The sequence below is a fragment of the Corythoichthys intestinalis genome, chromosome 3 (genome assembly GCF_030265065.1).
Source record: "Corythoichthys intestinalis isolate RoL2023-P3 chromosome 3, ASM3026506v1, whole genome shotgun sequence".
NCBI classification, from domain to species: domain Eukaryota; kingdom Metazoa; phylum Chordata; class Actinopteri; order Syngnathiformes; family Syngnathidae; genus Corythoichthys; species Corythoichthys intestinalis.
This window is the reverse complement of record NC_080397.1, coordinates 28,216,310-28,235,744: the sequence shown is the minus strand read 5'-3', so window position 1 is coordinate 28,235,744 and position 19,435 is coordinate 28,216,310. Positions and strand designations below refer to the sequence as shown.

The 19,435-nt window shown below is 39.9% G+C and overlaps 1 protein-coding gene and 1 long non-coding RNA gene across 4 annotated transcripts in view; one reads left to right on the top strand and one right to left on the bottom strand.

Annotated features, from left to right (window-relative positions):
- The first annotated feature begins 653 nt into the window (after window positions 1–653).
- gpat2 (glycerol-3-phosphate acyltransferase 2, mitochondrial) overlaps window positions 654–19,435 on the top strand; it is a 199,229-nt gene continuing 180,447 nt past the window's right edge. For all 3 annotated transcript variants that reach the window (XM_057832037.1, XM_057832038.1, XM_057832035.1), the window contains exons 1-2: window positions 654–914; window positions 12,968–13,010. The gene's annotated coding sequence lies outside the window, so the exon portion shown is untranslated. The remainder of the gene's footprint in view (window positions 915–12,967; window positions 13,011–19,435) is intronic.
- On the bottom strand, window positions 6,110–7,112 carry LOC130913428 (uncharacterized). Its single transcript, XR_009062767.1, has 3 exons — window positions 7,007–7,112; window positions 6,891–6,941; window positions 6,110–6,517 (listed from the first exon to the last, which is right to left on the bottom strand). It is a non-coding gene; the product is annotated as an uncharacterized LOC130913428 (long non-coding RNA).

The window sequence follows — 19,435 nt, the reverse complement described above, 5'->3', positions numbered from 1 at the left end:
TAATTGATAAAGGTGTGATTGATCAACTTACTGGGTGACTTTATGAGGTAGTTGTAAATGTTTCCGAACTCCACTGCAGGCAATTCCTTTGGATTGTTTATCCAGCTATCAGCTGCGAATTGTATGGGCAGATTTGCAGACCAATACACGCTAATTTTAAGTTGTATCACCTCCTCGCGTCTGTCGGCAGTGACTCGTGATAACAATAAGTCATGTTTAAGACGTTTTTATAAAAAAAAAAAAAAAGACGCAAAACACAGCTGAAATATATAATTTCAGACAACGTTTGTCTACGGATGTTTACCTGTGCGCACCCCCCAAAATGATGACACGTTGCTATGCGATATGACGTCATCTTGACATCACGCCGACTGCGAGAATGTAAACTGTCCCTCAGTTGATCCTTACAAAAAAGGGTGTGTTGTCTATTTTTGCACATAAACTCTGAATTTAAAAAATTGAAAACAAAAAACCCCCACAAATTTACAAGTGTCATTTTTTTCTTTTCTGCTTTTTATTTTTAGCCAATAGAACAAACTTTCACTTTCAAATGCTGTGAGTTAAAAAAAAATAATAATAAAAAAAAAAGCCTTTTTGTTTTCCTTGTTGTACCGAACCCGTACAGAACCAATCCCCTGAACAAACTGAACCGTTACACCTCTAATACATGTATATGAAATGGACTCTTAAAATATTGATTTACCTGGCTCCACGTGGTGCATAGCCACCAAAGGCTGGCAGAGGAATGGAAACTCAAGGGGGGCATCGCACTACCGCAGGTGCACGGTGACGTGCGTTCATTATCTAGGGTCGAGGCGGTCGAGGTCGCTGTCGTAACGCCAGCTGCACATCACCAACCGAGGAAACGGAGGCACATTTTACTGAGATACAGCCAAAGGCCGTGCATTTACTTGGTGCGTAGACGCTTTTCTATTAATGTGTCTGAATTTCGCTGGACAGGCCTGTTGGAAAGTTAACAAACCGTTAGCATAGCTGGTGGGGGTGGCTTCACTCACAACTATAGCACATCTATCCGTGTTCTACAGTTTATCCTGACTCACAAACTTGCCATTTAAATTTATGTTTGTTGAAAGTTTATCATTTGAACTTTAACTAACGTTAACAGTGAGTTTATCTGCGTTTCAAGAACGGCACAAACTTAATTGCAGGCGCTCCTTAGCTTTCCGAAAAAAGTGGTAGGGTTACAAGGCTATATTAAGTAGGGTGCATCGTCGCCCAGCGAAATTGTTTTAAATATTTGGATGACTATTTCGTTGCTGACGGTACAAATTATACCTGAATAATCGATAACCACACTTAGAGAAATTATGAACTTGATTAAAACTTGGCACATTATTGGATGGGTAAACATAGCAGAAGGTTTGTGGAATTAACATTCCCAAGGATAAATTAATTAGACTAATGGAACAGACATTTCAGAGGAACAGAAGGTAATAAAAGTCTCTTTTGTTATCGCTAAACATTAAAGTTGTGGAGAAAATAATTTCAAAATCGTCTAAGAAATGTATGTCTCAGTTCTCACTAAAATATACTTTCATTGCAGGTGTATGGTCCGTGTCACTGGGTGTCTCATTTATCTCTAAAATCCATAAACTGACTTTTTAATACCAGTATGGTGCTATTGAGTTGATCTAGTGATATTGACAAATGTTTATCACATTGGAAACTCTAGGAAGGTTCTTTTTCAGTTAGTTGGATGATTATTTGTGTTGATTTCTGATCATTGAGTCCCAATAAAACTTGTTAGATTCCATCAAACAACGTAAAATAGCCTGTTAAACAAGGACTGACAAAAGCGCCCCGTCCGAAACGTTTTGATTCAGTGTTCACCTAATCTGTTCACCAAACAGATTAGGTGAACAGGGGTTCACCTAATCTATTTGGTCTTATTAAAGTCCTGTCCCCAGCAAAAAGTGTACTGCATTTTTCGGACTATACGTTGCAACTGAGTATAAGTCGCATCAGCCAAAAAATGTGCAATGAAAAGTAAAAAACATGTATAAGTCGCACCGGAGTATAAGTCGCATTTTTTGGGGGAAATTTACTTGATAGAATCCAGCACCAAGAACAGACATGTCATCTTGAAAGGCAATTTAAAATACAATACTGAACAACAGGCTGAATAGGTGTACGGTAACTTTACATGACGCCGACCGGCCCACGATTAAAGCCCGACGCAGCCTGAGCCCGATCAATTACCTTGATTTGCTTGGTCGAGCCTGAAAAAACCCGAAATTTTATGTTTTATTTGTGTGGACTCAGGAGAAGGAAGAAATGCGTGGATGCAATGCGTGGTTGCGTTTTGTGTGATCACGTTTGTGATTATGCCGTTACATACTGTATATGCATAATGATAACAAATTAAAGCCTGTCTTTTGTAACGAATTCTCCCAGTTAAACAAGACTGTTAAGATGGAACATTTATATCTTTTCTATTTGCGTGTCTGTTCTAACAGGCGGATAGTGGATTTGACATTTATTTTAATCTCCTTGAGTTGGCAGGAAAAAAAATGCAAGTTTTCTCAATATTTAAATAGTCTACATATTTTTATGATCATTATAAATGCATTTACACAACGAAATAACGCTGGAAAAGTTTGTTAAATATATTTCTCGTATGAGACCAAAGCGCCACATTCGTTTACATTCAGCAAAGCTGAAACAGTTTTCTGTATAGCACCTTCAACAATCAATTTGAATCCCACTCCTACCACAGTTGTTTGCTTTTCAATTCCCCTGTCTTTAGTTTGTTTTTCACTCCTATAGCTGCTTCACAAAAGAAATACCAGGATGCGCGCGGGAGGGGAAGATTGAAAAGAGGGCAAGGCCACTGCATTCACGTGTGCAGGCATGCACAGCGCCTTCTGTTTTATGCAAATTATTCATTTTATTTAACATCCATACATCGTTTTAGTATAAATGTATGAATATATATTTATTTTTTAAAAAAAGTTTGCGAGAGAGAAGTCAGCCCGACCCGTCCGTAAATAATCACACATAAGTCGCTTAAGAGTATAAGACGCACCCTCTGCCAAACTATGGAAAAAAAACTGTGACTTACAGACCGAAAAATACCGTACATGCAGGTTATGCTGTTATAGCGTCCCTACCAATGTTGAGACCAAACCTACGCCCTTGGTTTGGAATTGTGCATTGCTGAGAAATTTTAATTATTTCAAAGCAACTAAAAATTCATGTCAGTTGCTGTCCTGTCTGAAACGGAAATTCAATGCATTCTTTTAAAAGGCACCTCGGCTACGAGGACTTGTAGTTCTTAAAAGATGTTAGCCTGAGTTATAGTAATTTGATATTAAAACTTCTCTTGTTTCCGTTTTTTATAAAATTTGTAAAATTACGCAATGCACTCTTGGTGGTGACGTATAATACTTATGTATTATATACTAATGATGGGCGGATCGATACCAAAATATCGATATTTCGATCCAGCGCGTTAAGTTTTAGGCATCGATCCCCAAGCAAAAGTATCGATATTTGGAATTAATATACAGTATTTTCTTTGTCTATTTTTTTGGCTATATTTTTGTGCACACTTTATGTACTACTTTTCCCTTTCGCGTTCTACACGCACGTAAGCAGTGCACGCACTAAGCAGATCACTGGCGTCTGCTCCTGCCCCCATTTACGTCCCTATCCTGTGTATCGATCAGCATGCTTTTCCTCCGCCCCTCTCACGAGGCACCAACACAGCCACAACAAACATTTGGAAGCTTGTAGGCTGGTAGCATGGCTGCGGCATTGACGATGGAACGTAAAGAAGTCTGGTTTGGACATATTTCAATTCAATAAATAGCAACGAGGCTAAGTGCACAGTTTGTGCCAAAACTGTCAGATATTGTGGTAATAACACAAACCTTACGAAACACCTCAAAAACGTGTATCCCGAAGCACATGACGAATTAAATGACAAACGTGCCGCTCAAGCCGAGGAGGACACGAGAAAAACGACCATGCCGCCGAAGCAAAAGCAAAGCTCTTTAGAAGTGGCGTTTGCGAAAGGCCGGACTTATCCAGGTAACGTAGGTGCTAATAGATAATCAGAGACGATATAAGCATTAGTGGCTGATGTGCAATATGAAACGATAAATATGGCGTCATTTTTGTCATCTTACATAAAAAGAACTTTGCAGCACCATTGAATATGCTTTGTAATGGGAAGTTATAGTTACATCTTGTTTGTGAAAAGCAAAGTTCATACCACATTATATAAAAAAGGTAAAATGACCATAGTGACATATTTAACAGTGAAGTATTACTGTAACCTAAATGTGAGTCTCCATTTTATTAATTTTTGATACAATGAGGACAAATCAGCCCACATCACATTCCGTAGGATAGTCAAGTGAACTACTAGCGAGCAAGTTGGGTATAAAAAATATATGAATTATTACTTAACATTTTAAATAGACACATCTCCACTTACTGTATTTCTAACATTAGCTATTATTACTTTTTTTTTTTTTTTTTAATTGCGAGTGACCATTGTTTATCAGATTTGTTTTTAATGATCATCATTAGAGGGCGGTAACATGCTACTATTAATTCCTTCTTTAATTAGATTCAAAATATTTAGGTAGATTAAAATTTGATCAAATACAACGTGTAGCAGGGAAATGTTCTGTGCAAATGAATTTAAGGGTCATGTTTAAAGAGTGAGACTGAGTAATCAGAGTTTGTTGTTGATGGATTGGTTTGTGAGTTTGTAGGGAAACTGCTTTGCTAGTTATTAAAGGGCAACTGAAGACCTTTCCGGATTTTGGTGTAATTTTATGAACATAAACTTGGGACAAGTTCATCAAAACAACCATGACATTATCAACACGTAATTGTAAGGATAATTTGCGTTTTTTTAGTTTTTTTGCACTCCGTTAATGGTCCCTTCGCAAACCCGGAAGTGTGACGTAGGCAACAGAAGACTACCCACAGCTAGTATAGCAGCAACAACGATGTCAGTGATATTTCCACCAAAGGTAACCATTCAGGATCGCTCTTTCGTGACGCTACCGATGGCAAAGGCTCCCAGGAAAGATGAACTACAATTAATCCCTACATGTTTGAACCTGAGGCGTCAGATGACGGCGATTTACTTGACACAGCAGATGGCGTCATGACGCCAATTGAAAGCTCGACACTTCACGAACGGGAGAGTGAGTGGTAAGTCCAGCATCGTGATTTTTTTTATCAGAATGCGATTACATGGTTGTATATTTTTTCCATGCTCTACACATAGCTAAAACTGGATATTAGGTAATGGGACAGCTCCTACCGATCTAAATATGATAAAGCTAGCCCAAATGTGGCTAAATGAATGCGCTACACATAGCTAAAACTGGATATTAGGTAATGGGACAGCTCCTACCGATCTAAATATGATAAAGCTAGCCCAAATGTGGCTAAATGAATGCTCTACACATAGCTAAAACTGGATATTAGGTAATGGGACAGATCCTACCGATCTAAATATGATAAAGCTAGCCCAAATGTGGCTAAATGAATGCTCTACGCATAGCTAAAACTGGATATTAGGTAATGGGACAGCTCCTACCGATCTAAATATGATAAAGCTAGCCCAAATGTGGCTAAATGAATGCTCTACACATAGCTAAAACTGGATATTAGGTAATGGGACAGCTACTACCGATCTAAATATGATAAAGCTAGCCCAAATGTGGCTAAATGAATGCTCTACACATGGCTAAAACTGGATATTAGGTAATGGGACAGCTCCTACCGATCTAAATATGATAAAGCTAGCCCAAATGTGGCTAAATGAATGATATGTTATTGATATTTCAAAATAAATGACAAAACCATTTTATTTTCCAGGTGTTGCTGTAAACCGTCAAGTAATTACCCTTCCAAGAGTATGCCTGTGTCATCAGGAGATCCCAGACGTGAGAGCCAAACTTGAGGAGGCTGAAGCACTGACAGGGGCATGAATTACATTAAAAAAATAAAACCATAAATTGTTAACAACATTGACAGATTTTGTTGACTGTTTAATGTATTCTATTGGTATATAATATATTGTAATTATATTTCATTCTGAAAAAATATTTAATAGGCCACAATAATAAATGATACCAGATTTATGTATATGTATTTACTCTTTTCTGTAGCATGAAGTGTTCTCTATACAAAGATAATGCATTATCATTAAAATATGAAGGTAACTTGATTTTTCTTTTAAAAAATGTGTACTGTATATATGACTAGTTTATGATTTCATGTCATCAAAATTTGCTACATTTATTTCTCCTAAATCATCGTCATCTGATGTCGCAGACGGAAGAAATTCAGCATCTGGCAGGCCTCATAGGATCTCTTCAGTCGTCATCGCTGGACACCACATCACTTCGGTCATCATATGACTCGACCCACTCTCTCTTGATTTTGGGAAACTGGGTGGCAACTGACTTGCAACGCTTTTTTCATCGTGTTGAGGGTTTCCGCCACTTAATTTTTTATGTTTGGCTTCCTGGAGAAAAAAAAAATCACAGCAGCATGAAAATATTGGATGAATTCTAATTTTAATTTAATAATAATTTCTTGGTGATCAAATAATAATGCCCCAGTCATAGCAGCATCTATTTGATGCTATTGTTCCCTCTTCAAATAGGCAGACCTTGATGTTAAAGTATAAAAAACGAGCCAAGGACCTATTTGGTGCTGGGGACATTTGAATTTACATAACACCTATTGATATAGTAATAAAATCACACGAGTAGACGACGTCAACCAACCTATCTACTTATGACAGGCCAACAGCAAAAAAAAATGTCGCACTTCAACAAACAGGAAGTAGGAGTCCCCCCTCGTTTATCAAAAAAAGCCATTAATGTTCTACTTACGTCTTTGCAAAACCAAGGTTGCATTGTTGTAGGTTTTCAAAGCTGTCGTGGCTGAAATGATGAAAACAATGAGCCGATTGGGGACCTGTAAGCATGCTAACAAAAACGGTCCAAACCTTTGCAGGAGAAGTTTTTTTGGGACCACTCCTAGAGTCTCGAATCTTCCTTTGAGTAATTCATCGCTACACATCGAGATGGCATGACGAATCCCGCGAGTAAAACCCAGAAAATGTATGCAATATATGGCGAGGACAGCGTGGTGCTATATTTCCGCGTTCAGAGTGGTGGCGAGGCTTCCTGGAAGTTACGTCATGAGGTAGGGGTCGGCAGGACGGCGCGTCCCTCGTTGCTATGGTGTTGCTATGGCCATAACTCAAAAACTACGCGGTCAATTATTATTATTTTTTTTTTATGTGACTTTTTGAGAGAGCGAATGACGCATTTAATACAATTCAACTGAGTAAAACACTTCAGTTGCCCTTTAAAAGCAGCAGTTTTTCCATTGCAATGCATATTTGACAAAAATAGACTTTTATTAGTTTTTGAGTGCTTGCTGTAGTTGTACATTAGATATCATCAGAATAGCTGAGAACTCTGCAGGGTTGTATATACATATACATTTTGTATATATTCATATATATATAAAATATGAACTTCCGGTATCGATATCGGATCGGGATCGCAATATTTGACCATGGTATTACTTGGTATTGGATCGAATCCAAAATCGCTGGTATCGCCCATCACTGTTATATACTATAAACAGGGGTGCGCATAATTTTTTTGCCCAGGTTCTCAGAGGAGGACCTGTAGATGTGACTTGGTTCTCATTGAGCTTGAGAGCCGACCCGCCTGATGCGATAAATTTATGACAAGCTTTACTTAGAGCCAATTAACTTTAATTAATTATATTAACAATTAATGCTTGATTAACATCAACTGGCACAACAAAATTGCCATTACTTTGAAGTGAAATGTAAAGAAATAAAAAGCACCAATTCAAAATAAAGGGCATTATGCGGCTCCCACATTAACTCCAAGCCTTTTTAAAAGTGGGATGTCCTCCTCATAAGACCTCATTGAACGTGCATGTTTAGCTTTGTAAAATGCGAGAAAAAACACGTTTGTCAGTGCATGTCGCTGTTCATTACCTTTATTCCGCCACTTGTCCATAGGGCGAGCGGGGTCCTGTTTGACATCGATAGTTTGCTTAATTGCCACATGCTCTGTTTTTTTCGTGCTTTTCAAAGTTTGGATGGCTGAAATTCTTTGACCCTACATAAAATGCGCTGCTCTTATCGGCGACATTGGGATTCTCACAGCACATTTTGTACCGCATTTCCGTGCGAGCATCATTTGCTTCTAGCCATGGTACCTCCTACTTTTCAGCAAAAGTCCTTTTTTTCGGTAGCTCCGGTGACGTCTCTGTCGTCTGTCTGTCTTTTGACGGGGGTGGGGGAACACGGAAATAATTACTCAGTGTGGCCTGCCTCTTTGACATTTTGAGAAGTTATTTTCTCGTGTCCGCCGCAAATACGGTGGTCAGCCATCGGTACGCAAAAACGTATGGAAGTCGTTGAGGGCCAGCGCGTTTGTCTACGTCCGGTACGCATGCGCGCATGCGGACCACTTATGTGCACCCCTGACTATAAATGTAACAGTATGACTATTTAGCGACATAAACATCATCTATTCAGCCCTTTCAATTTAAACCCGAGCGGGACAATGATGAACAGGGCAGCACTGATGTTGTTTCACAAAACAAGCAGCAAAGCTACAAGACAGACAGGATGAGACAAGACTGGGACAAAACCGGTGTTGTACGTGCAGCAACTGATAAAGGAGAGGGAGGGTGTTGTCAAGAACTCCAGTTTTTGTTTGCAAATCTTCACAGTAAGATACTGTGTGATCAAACCTATTTCAATATTAATCTGAGATGGTTAGCAGCTTAGCTGTCGTGCGCTTTACTGATAATTAGGATATACATTGTAACACAGCAGTTTGATTAATTGTGCAGAGATCCTGTGCATCACGGCACGTGAAAACTTTGATGCAGTTTGCCTTAACAGAGACAACTTACGGGCTGCCTTCGCCAGCCTCCTCGATAGGTTTGGGCATCATTTGAAATTGAACGATTCCGATTCCATGTATCGATTCCGGTTCCGAACGATTCTCGATTCCGATTCTTTTAAGAGGCAGAGTAAAAAAAAAATTATAGTTTAAAAATGTATTAGTTTAATGTAGGGCTGTCAAACAATTAAAATTTTTGGTCGAGTTAATTACAGCTTAAAAATTAATTAATCGTAATTAATCGCAATTCAAACCATCTATAAAATATGCCATATTTTTCTGTAAATTATTGTTGGAATGGAAAGATAAGACACAAGATGGATATAGACATTCAACATATGGTACATAAGTACTGTATTTGTTTATTATAACAATAAATTAACAAGATGGCATTAACATTATTAACATTCTGTTAAAGCGATCCATGGATAGAAAGACTTGTAGTTCTTAAAAGATAAATGTTAGTACAAGTTATAGAAATTTTATATTAAAACCCCTCTTAATGTTTTCGTTTTAATAAAATTAGTAAAATTTTCAATCAAAAAATAAACTAGTAGCTCGCCATTGTTGATGTCAATAATTACACAATGCTCATGGGTGCTTAAGCCCATAAAATCAGTCGCACCCAAGCGCCAGCAGAGGGTGACAAAACTCCAAAAAACACAAATAACAAGTGGACTTTGCACTGTGCTGTCATTTTAATCTGTTTGAGCGGGGCATGTGCGTTAATTGCGTCAAATATTTTAAGGTGATTAATTTAAAAAATTGTTTACGGCCCGTTAACGTGATAATTTTGACAGCCCTAGTTTAATGTCTTGTCTTCTTTTTTTTTTAATTATATGAATTTATGTATTATTATTTTATTTAATATTTGTACAATTAATATGAAATTTATGAATTATATGAAATTCTCACAGGGCTATTTTTAACTTGTATATAAATTAGGGCTGTCAAACGATTAAAATTTTAAATCGAGTTAATCACAGCTTAAAAATATATCGTAATTAATCGCAATTCAAACCATTTCTAAAATATGCCATATTTTTCTGTACATTATTGTTGGAATGGAAAGATAAGATGGATATATACATTCAACATACTGTACATAAGTAGTGTATTTGTTTTATTTTATCAATAAATCCACAAGATAGCATTAACATTATTAACATTCTTTCTGTTCTGTTCTTTCTTTCCACGGATAGAAAAACTTGTAGTTCTTAAAAGATAAATGTTAGTACAAGTTATAGTAATTTTATATTAAAAGCCCTCTTAATGTTTTTGTTTTAATAATATTTGTAAAATTTTCAGTCAAAAAAATAAACTAGTAGCTCGCCATTGTTGACGTCGTCGAGCGGTGTCACATGGGCTCCCTGCCATTCTTCCACAGTGTCTGTAACTACGTAAAGTAGTGGTTGAAATACACCACAAGGTGTCAATGACAAGTTTTAAATCACTTAGAAATCAAGCCAATGAGGAGTGTTTTGCCCCCCGACTGACGTCGTATTTCCTTGTTTACTGTTACATCTATGGTCGTACGAGATCTCTAATAGTTTGTATATTGTGACAAGATATTGCCATCCAGTGTATTTTTTGAGCTAAACGAAATGTTTGAATAGAGTTTGACCAAAGTCTGAGTAAGTTTTATGCATATTTTGCATGGCTGTTTTGATTGGGAATGCATTATTGTTACTGAGAATATTATTTTTGTTGTGCTTTCACTAAATTATACTTATGTTTGTTGTGAAGGAGTTGCCGAAGCTTATGCCAATAAACGGCGCGATCCACTTGCCTTTTGTAATATTCTGATATAGAATTATCCGAGGCACCCTGACGTGCACGTGGCGCCAATGTTGTTTACTCACATGATACAGGAGTTAGTTTGAGTTACAGTGTGCCGAGAGCCGTAAGCTGTGTTAATGTTGAAGCTGAATGTGCTAATAAAGAAACAAAGTACCAGGACAACGCGTGTGGTATACCTTTGTTAAGAAAAAGCACAAAACAAGACATCTTTCTCTGCCTCTTAGCTCTCAATGCGCAAAAAACGCTATGATTGTTATCTGTTTGAGGCAATACATAAGCGGATGCGTTAAATGTGTAGCCTGGTACACCAGACTCAACGCTGTTCCAGCTATTGAGTCTGGCCACCATTCAGCGGATACGATTTCCAGGGCGGAGCAAGCCACAGCGAACAGAGCGGAGTGGACCAATCAGCGACGGGCGGACGTGACGTTAGTAAAGCGACGAGGGCAGGACGAGGGACTTGCGCGCAAAAGTAAACATTCGAGGGGAGCGGAGTTTAATCAACATGGCTAGCGCGAGACAGACTGTTGTCGATGACTCGTGTCGATGTGTTTTTGGTAATTTAAAACTGATTTCACCGTGGATTAGAACATATTCTCGGCTCTCCTGTTCGCCATCACGCAAATAAACGAATCTGAATGGACGGTTGATTTTGTCCGTGCTCGAGAGGCCGTTAATGGGCTGGGTCCCAGACTATTCTCACAGTGTTTGAAAAATACAGGGAGAACAGTCTGGCCGTGCCAGGCAGTTAACTGCGTCAAATATTTTAACGTGATTATTTGAAAAAATTTATTACCGCCCGTTAACGCGATAAATTTGACAGCACTACTATAAATATCAGTCTTTGAACGTGAATGTGATGAAGTTTCTTTCCACAGGAGTGCGCTTTCACAAAGATGTTTATTTTTCAAACGCTCACAGAGAAAACATTTACATGTATTCTTTTGCCATACATGTACCTTAGCTGGGAGCTACGATGAAGCATTAGTATAAATTCTTCTATTGATTATAATTTGATGTAGATAAGGCAAAATAATGTTTCCTTATTTGTAAAATCGATTCTGTTGTGTTTACAGACACATGCAATGTTTATGTTCTGACAATACCAGTTAGGCCAGGGAGTGGCGCTGTAGGAGTGTGCACGTATAATGTGGAGAAGAAGAGATGAGAGCGTCTCGCTAGTATGCTATGTGATGTGATGCTATGTTTTCACTGCTGTGAGTTCATTAAAAAAGTAATCAAATGCTTCATATGGCTGCTTCTTTCTAAATAAGCAACACAACAGATTCTAACACAAATATGTAAAGATGCACGATAATATCAGTTACCGATAATTATCGACCGATAATGGCAATAAAAGAGATACAGAAAGCCATGTCTCTGCAGACTTGCTGCTTTTATGAAGCAAAGCAAAAGTTTACATCTTCAAACAATAATAATAATCGCACATGCTGCGATAGGACTATTGTGCATGTGCACATCGTGATGGCAATATTCAAATGATATATGGTGCAGGCCTGGTTTAAATACACTACTGATGAGCTGGGATTGGATGAAGGTGCGACCTCGGGAACGCTTCCACACCGCGCTCTAACATAACAATCTGCATAGCTGCAGAATGTGACAAAATCATGTTAGTCGTCATACTAGTTTTGCTAGTATCGAGCACCGCTGTTTTGTCATTAGCAACCAATCTGCATCATCACCTCCAGCGTGCATTGCGCCCGTAAAACACGGTGTCCTTCGTGGGTCAAAATATGTACTAAATATTATAGTTTTTTAATCAATGGCAATATTTTATGATTTTCTAATATATTTTAGTGCAAGAGAACAATTGTGGCTGATTAGGGCCTACAAGTCTTCATACCTGTGGTTCCTTTCAAGCCACTGGAAATAATCCAACTGAAATTCTTTTTGTCAGTTTGCGCAGACCCCAAGGGTCAATATTGCGACCCCCTCAAATTTTTTTTTGAATTTATTTTTATTATTATTTTTTTTTATCTCTAATGCCCATAGAATGTAAGTATGACAAAATGCCGTGGCCTGGCCCATATGATCTTCTATGTTATGAAATCAAGTTGCTAACGCGATCTTTCCTGATCACAGGAGCCCAGTTATTTTGGATAATTTTGGAATCGCCTCCCATTTTTGTAATTAATTTTTCATTTCTTCATGCTCCTAACACATCTTTGTTTCTTTTATTATAGCTCTTACAGCCCTCCTGGAGGCCTTTACCAACTGAAGAATAAGGTAAAAATCACCATTGGCCTTTTACTGCTGTGACCATGTGTTTTAGTTGCCACAATAGTCTATTAAGCCGTCTTCACTTGTAAATGTACAGAGGCTCCACTGCCCTCCGGGTTGCTCATAGTGTCCTGTTCGTCAGACCAGAGATGTAGGTGAATATTTTGTAAAGGACCTCAGCAGCAGCATAGCTTCTGTTACAGGATATTTTATTCCTCGCTTTGTTGTCCCATATGTCCTCTGTCCAAAGCAAATCTCCCCTCAGGCTTCAAGTAAAGGTTGTTGTAGCAATTTGGTATTTCTTTAGACTTTTTCTTGGACAGACTGTTTGTATTTATTCATCTATACACCCACGGTCATAAGTTTTGAGACTTTTCACCATTTACGTAGTTGAATGAGAAAGCATCTTAAAACGTTAGATCCAGGGATGTACATTGCCATGTTAACATATGAGTGTAAACTGTTTTAAACATCTAACGCAATACTCTTCTATCAAATCTTTTTTTTCCTCCAATGAAATAAATTAAAATGCCCCAATTCATTTCACTTTACTCCAAAACCACCACAACCATTTTGTTACACATTTTTAAAAATAACTTTTAAAAATAATGTACTGCTGATTAGTATTGTGTATTATGACTATGGAAATATAGATGCTATATTATCAAAGATTACATTCCCTGATTCCCTTCTTTCTTCAGAAAAAGTGTCTCGATTCAGTTCTATAGCAATCACTGGTAGAAAATACAGTGGTGTCTTTCGTATCATCTTGTCAGGGACGCAGGCAGGCAGGCAGGATGTGTGGACCCAATTGCAGGGAAACAAAAAGCGAGGCAGATTGGGCGGTGCAAAAAATGATTTAATTAAGGCCGACAGAAAAAACAAAGTACAAACCAAAACTGAGGTGATTCCAAAAACACAGCAGCAAAGAAAACTCAGGTTACTAACAAAAGGCTGGGTATCAAAAAACTTACTTGGAACACGAGGGCTTGGAGAGACATAGACGCTGACACTGACATAGACAATGACGCAACAAGGAGTGACAAGAAACTGGGTCATTATATACGCAGACAAGGGGTAACGAGACGAGGAACAGCTGGGTAACACAGGTGGATGCAGATTGCAGGATACACTGGGAAAACACACACAGGTGAGAGCAATGGGTAATCACAGGGACAAGTCACACAAGGAGAAACCAAACACAAAACCTAACAGTACCCCCCCCCCCCTCAAGGGACGGATCCCAGACGTCCCGAGGAAACAAAAAGTCAGAAGGTTGCTCAGAGGCGGGAGCAACACCAGCCCGTCACGGCCAGTCAGGCAGGCGTCCAGGACGCCAGACGTGGGCCGATCGCACGGGTCGATCGGGAGGGCGCCCGGGGCGCCAGACATTGGGTGACCGCACGGGCAGATCAGGCGGGCGTCCCAGACGAGGCAGTGCTCGGTCTTTCATGCCGCCAAGCCGTGGCAAGAAGCGGGGAGCAGCATCGTCAGGGCGAGGGTCAGGAACTTCGGAGTCTGCTGGCGGGACAGCAGCGGTGTCGTCTGCTGGCGGGACAGCAGCGGTGTCGTCTGCTGGCGGGACAGCAGCGGTGTCGTCTGCTGGCGGGACAGCAGCGGTGTCGTCTGCTGGCGGGACAGCAGCGGTGTCGTCTGCTGGCGGGACAGCAGCGGTGTCGTCTGCTGGCGGGACAGCAGCGGTGTCGTCTGCTGGCGGGACAGCAGCGTGGTCGTCTGCTGGCGGGACAGCAGCGGAGTCGCAGGAGACTGCTGGCGGGACAGCAGCGGAGTCGCAGGAGACTGCTGGCGGAACAGCAGCGGAGTCGCAGGAGACTGCTGGCGGAACAGCAGCGGAGTCGCAGGAGACTGCTGGCGGGAGCACAAGACTGCGGGGAGCCGACGCGGGTGGCCCTTGACTGCGGGGAGCCGGCGCGGGTGGCCCTTGACTGCGGGGAGCCGGCGCGGGAGCCACTTGACTGCGGGGAGCCGGCGCGGGAGCCACTTGACTGCGGGGAGCCGGCGCGGGAGCCACTTGACTGCGGGGAGCCGGCGCGGGAGCCACTTGACTGCGGGGAGCCGGCGCGGGAGGAACTTTACATGGTGGGATTGAAGGAGGGGTGAAGGAACTACGGCCCTTACCTGGGCGCCCCCGCTGGCCACCACGCGGAGGTCCAGTGTAGATGGCCAAACGGGAACCCAGGTAAGGGTCCAGAGAAAAAGGCTGGGAAGGGGACGTGGAATGACTGAGGCGTGACAAAAACTGAGAGGGTGAAGAATAGGGCATGGAATAAAAATCTGGGTCGGAGTCGGTGTCAGAAAGAAAATCATATGAATTGCTATATTCTTCAAAATCAGAAAAATCTGAATCTAAAAAAACGTGGCGAGGCAGAACATAATCGGGGGAACGGGCGGATGGTCGTCGGCGTGCACGCCGGTATCGGATTTTTCCCGCTGGGTCCACCATTGGTTGCGTCATTCTGTCAGGGACGCAGGCAGGCAGGCAGGATGTGTGGACCCAATTGCAGGGAAACAAAAAGCGAGGCAGATAGGGCGGTGCAAAAAATGATTTAATTAAGGCCGACAGAAAAAACAAAGTACAAACCAAAACTGAGGTGATTCCAAAAACACAGCAGCAAAGAAAACTCAGGTTACTAACAAAAGGCTGGGTATCAAAAAACTTACTTGGAACACGAGGGCTTGGAGAGACATAGACGCTGACACTGACATAGACAATGACGCAACAAGGAGTGACAAGAAACTGGGTCATTATATACGCAGACAAGGGGTAACGAGACGAGGAACAGCTGGGTAACACAGGTGGATGCAGATTGCAGGATACACTGGGAAAACACACACAGGTGAGAGCAATGGGTAATCACAGGGACAAGTCACACAAGGAGAAACCAAACACAAAACCTAACACATCTTTTCATATGATGAACTGCGTTTTACATGTAAATCGCCTAATTTATTTCAAGCACTACTAAAACACCACATTCACATTAAATTTTACAAGGGTAAAACCAGATTGAAATAAGAGCCAAATACATTGGAATATACCTTACATAACCTAACCTAAACTCTTAATACCTGTAATTAAGTAGATAGTTGAACATATTTCCCAAGAAAGAAAAACATATATGGAACTTTACTTTGAGCAGGTAGTGCTTTACAGTGTCGCATGCGAAGAACGCATTTATGCATGCGAAGAAGTCGCGTGGTCGCTTGTAAATCATTTACAGAGGCAACGCCTGTGTGTACCATGTTTTATATTGTTTGTTGTGTGTTTTCACTCCTCATCGGACACTTTAAATTGTTTTGGATGATGTGCCGACGCTAACTAATACATGCTAGCTTTTTATATGAGTGTTATTGCTGTATTAGCAGCTAATTATGATCGCAGATTTACGTTGCTGTCAATATACCTGAGGGTTTCCCCTAGGATTTTATTTAAGATGTATTGGTGGTGGGCTGCATCGGAGTTTGACAGCGTGCCGCGGTGAAATTGTTTCATATCGTGACAAAAGATTTTTTTCTTTTTAAACATTTATTTTTTTTCCAAGAAGAACCATAACAAAGATCTATATGCAAAGTTTGCATCCTGCCTTCTTGATTTTCCTGTTTTTTTTTTTTTTTTTTTTTTTTTTTTTAACATTTGAGGGCTCTTTCGTAAGGGAAATCAGCTACAGGTGCTCCATTTATAGTCGATGTGAGGCTTGCTGTCGATGGTCCCCCTGCAGCCGGTTCCTCAGGTCTGTCTTTAGCTACACAAGAATAAAAAAAAATGGATCTAGGAAATGAAGACCACAAGCATCTCTAACATTGTGCAGTTAACCAAATGTCTTACTCTGTTCATTGCAGAGAAATCTCACAGTTAACTGTTGAGATGGACACTGTCAACGCAATGTCCGACAGTTGGCGTAAGCAAGGGTACAGCCCTCCCCATTGGTCAGTCTGTAATTCCACCTTTGATATCATGCTGACCTGGTTATAGGCTGTATTGGCTGAGCCAAAATTGTGTTGGTTCGTTCCACTGAAATGGATCTACGTGACCTCTGCATTGTAATTTACATACGTTGCTAATTACGACCAAAAAAAAAGTTCTACTCACGGTTTCCAGTCATTTTTTAGTAATTAGCGTTTTCGTGTCGGTCTTTTTTTCCCCCGTGGCGCACTGATATTGATACGGCGGAGTCGTATCGTCAGTGTGTGAAGCCATTTTAGGTCACGTGCACCAATAGGAGACGAGGACTGTTGCTATGCGCTTCGATAAACAAACAATATGGTGGCGACCGTGCCAAGCTACAACACGAGCGAAGATGAACCAAAGATAAGAAAACCGCATTCGGAATTTAGTCAAAAGGCATCGAAACGATGCTATATGCATCTCGCAACTGTCCAAGGGCGAAAAAGGGCAGGAATTTGGAAAAAACGTGCAGAGCCCGCGTGGTTGCGTCAGACAATGGCTTTCTTCCCAGGCTCCGTCGAAGGATCTTGCTGAAAATGCGTCGACTGGGATTTTTAACGACATTCACTACAGGTAAGCCACACACACGCCTTTTGTTGTGAATAACTATGGGAGTTGTGGGCTTCTGGTCAGATCACATATGAAGTTAAGACTTGCAATGTGAGTTCTGGGCTGTAGCGGTCATTATTATGATGTTAGATTGTTAACTTTGAGCAAAAAGTTTAGATTGACAAATAACATAGTATTTAGTCTGTTTAACCGTAGTTCCAAAAACCTATTTGATAATTTTATTCAGGCAAAAATGGCAGAATAGACAAGCCTATATAATTTGGATTGGAAGATTATGTAAATATGATATGGATGAAACAGTTCTCACATGGTTTATGTGTGTGTGCGTGTTTTTCAGAACTGAAACACCCTTCACTGACAGCTACAACTTCTTCTGTGAGACCGTCGTCCATTAAAAGATTAGAGTTGACCAGGAAGTGCTGCGAATGGACAAGCTTGTGGAAATATGGCTTTATTGGGACCATGGAAAAAGTGCTTAGAAAATTGATTTTTTCAAAGCCAATACCCTCCTAACTTAGACACCAGCCAGAAATGTATCCTGATGTGAATACACAAAAATACAGATCTAGTGTTGCTGTTTTTGCTTGTTTTAAGTGTTAAATTAATTCTGGCAACACAAAATCTTTATCAAATGTCATAAACACATCTACCAAACATTTGAAACAAGTATTGGTGCCTTAGTATACACATAGGTGAATTCAGAATGAGAAATGTAGCTAATTTCTTGAAGGAAACACTTCAACATTAATGATTTGCACCCAGCACAATGAAATATATATTGAATTAAGCTAAAGGCTTATGTGTCATATTAAAAATATCACAACCTACTATGCAATGAAATATATAAAATAAAAAATGCACGCCATGATCATAAATAGCTGAAAATCAACCCAATTGCTACCACACCCTCCTAGATGTGAATCATGGCAAAAATGGAATAAGACAAAAAAATTAAAGGGTGATCAAAAATATAATGTGCCAAAATCATAAGGTGATACTTAAAAAATGAAAGACATCACAAAAGAAGTGATGGACACGTGTTGAAGATAACTTCCAAGTTTTATTTCATGTTTCACAAGTGCTCAAATGTGAGCACACCCAGCAGCACGGACAAAATCAAGCCACGATGAGAATTCCTCTCAAACGTGTGCATGTCGCAGTTATTGTCTTGATTGCGACTGTTGTTCGATATTTCACATCATCAGTACTTGCTGGACGTGTTGGTATGTTAAAGACAAAGTTCGTTATCCATCTTTATGGCACATAACGTATGTTATACACTAAGTGTATGTTCCACCACTTCCAGCGAATATTGATGACATGAAAGATTACATAACAGACGCAATCAACGCGGGAGGGAGGAATTCTCATGTCAACTTGATGTTGTCCATGCTGCTGGTGATGGCCATATTTGAGTACTATGAAAACATGAAATTAAACTTAGTTACTTCCTACATCTGTCCAAGGTAGTTTTTTTTTTTTTTTTATGTTTTTCGTTTTTGACATGGCATTTTGATTTTGGCACAGCCTTTTTTAATCACACTGTATATACACAAAAGGTTGGAATCATTCAAGTATAGTACTGTTGGTACACATTTATTTAAACATGGAAGTATCTCATACTATAGAAATACACATTATTACACATACAAATATTGAAAAACGAATAAAAAAAATAGAAATAAAAGAATAGTAAAACTGTACATGACAACATTACTCTTCAAAATCGCTTTACTCAAAGTCATCATCCAATCCAAGTGTCTTCTGTTTCTTTGGAAACATTCTCACATGCTTGGCACCGATATAAATCAGTACAAGAAAGTTTTGCAGACATACAGGAACATCTTCCCATGTCACAAGTGGTTGCCTTTCAACTACAGTTGACTACTTGCAA